We start from the raw sequence: 1,861 nt of genomic DNA, 5'->3' as shown, positions 1-1,861 counted from the left end.
TCCTCTTCTACCATCTTCATGATGTTAGTGGGTGTAATTGCGATAATTTATAATTATTGTATTTCTTAGTTAATTTTCATACAATCGACGTATATTTTCTCTCTTTTGGCCGCAATATCTAATTAAGGCAACATAAATAACTTGTATTTCTACAAGTTATCAAGTATTGGGGCTGAACCAGAATTTGAAGCCGACCCAGAGATCGAGCGTACTTTTCGCGCACGAGCATGCCAGAATCGAATTAGGCGAAGAAGGAACATGGCGAATAATAACGAGAGGCCTGATGGGAATCAAGGGGTTAATAGGTCGGCGCAAGATCCAATTTTTCTTGTAGCCGATCGCAATATCCCAATGAAGAAATATACGGTGCCCAACTTATATGACTTCTCACCCGGAATTTCAAGACCCACGGTTGAGGAGAATGCACACTTTGAAATAAAGCCGGTCATGCTTCAAATGATCCAAAATGCGGGACAATTTGGAGGTATGCAAGGTGAAGACCCACACGCATACTTGACCAACTCCGTGGAAATGTGCAATACTTTCTCCATTCCTAGCATTACTCTTGAGGGAATTAGATTATACCTCTTCCCGTACACACTGAGGGATGAGGTGAAGAGGTGGGCTCATTCTTTGGAGCCAAGGGAAATTACTTCATGGGACCAGTTAGTCAAGTGATTCATGAAGAAATTCTTCCCGCCAGCCATCAATGCAAGAAGACGGAGGGACGTGTTGAATTTTGAGCAGATGGAAAATGAGACTCTCAGCACCGCTTGGGTGCGATTCAGAAGATTGTTAAAGAACTGTCCGCACATCGGGATTCCCGACTATGTTCTGATGGAAACCTTTTACAACTGCTTGGACAAATCAACGCAAGCTCTTACTGATGCCTCTGCAGTAGAAGGATTTATGGACAGAACGAAGAAGAGTAGAAAATGTCATTGTACCAGCTGATACAATGACAACATTGGCCGCGCAAATGGCCACAGTGATCTCTCTCCTCTAGATACTGGTAATTAATCAAGGAACCCTCTCTCAGGGTGCAGCGCAAGCCAATGCGCTGACACAAGTGGCAGCGATAAGCTGTGCACAATGCGGAAGGGGTCATTCAACAGAAATGTGCCCATCGAACCCACAAGCAGTGTACTCCATTTAGAATAACCCGTACAACAACACATATAACCCGGGTTGGTAGAATCACCCTAACTTCAGTTGGGGAGGTAACAATGACCAGGGAGGCTAGAGGAATTCACAGAAAAACTCAGGGAATCGAGGAAACCCTCCGGCTTTTCACCAGGGTCTGAATCAGAGTCACCAACAGAGGCAATTGCACAACCAACCTTCCTCATCCAACACCTCTACAAATTCATCGTCTTTGGAAGCTCTGCTGAAGCAGAACATCGAGAAAAATGATGCGGTTATGCAATCGCAAGCATCTTCCATAAAGAATTTGGAGGTCCAAGTAGGCAACTGGCAGCCGAGCTTCAAAATAGAACACCGGAAACGTTGTCCAGTAATTCAGAAGCCCCCGGATCTCATGGGAAGGAACAATGTCAGTAGTGACATTGTGCAGGCATGTCTGACCACCTGGGGGGATGCGGATTGCAGTAACCTTGAAGAACTTGTCTTTCAATTGACATCCCTAACATCTATCTTTACTGCTTCCTTTATCGCTTTCTATCTGCCTTCTTTAATGCTTTCATAAATTAGGTTATTGCTTTGTTATCGCTTTCTTAAATTAGTCTTACTGCTTTCTGAATTTACTTCTACTTCAGTTCCAGTTGCGTTAATTTCATACGAAAGTAGGTCCATAAGATTCTTCTACTAGCTCGTAAAATTATTTCTTGGTTTGGTGAACTGA

The sequence above is a fragment of the Benincasa hispida genome, chromosome 7 (genome assembly GCF_009727055.1).
Source record: "Benincasa hispida cultivar B227 chromosome 7, ASM972705v1, whole genome shotgun sequence".
Lineage (NCBI taxonomy): Eukaryota > Viridiplantae > Streptophyta > Magnoliopsida > Cucurbitales > Cucurbitaceae > Benincasa > Benincasa hispida.
The sequence above is the reverse complement of the archived record's forward strand: the minus strand, read 5'-3'. Positions refer to the sequence as shown.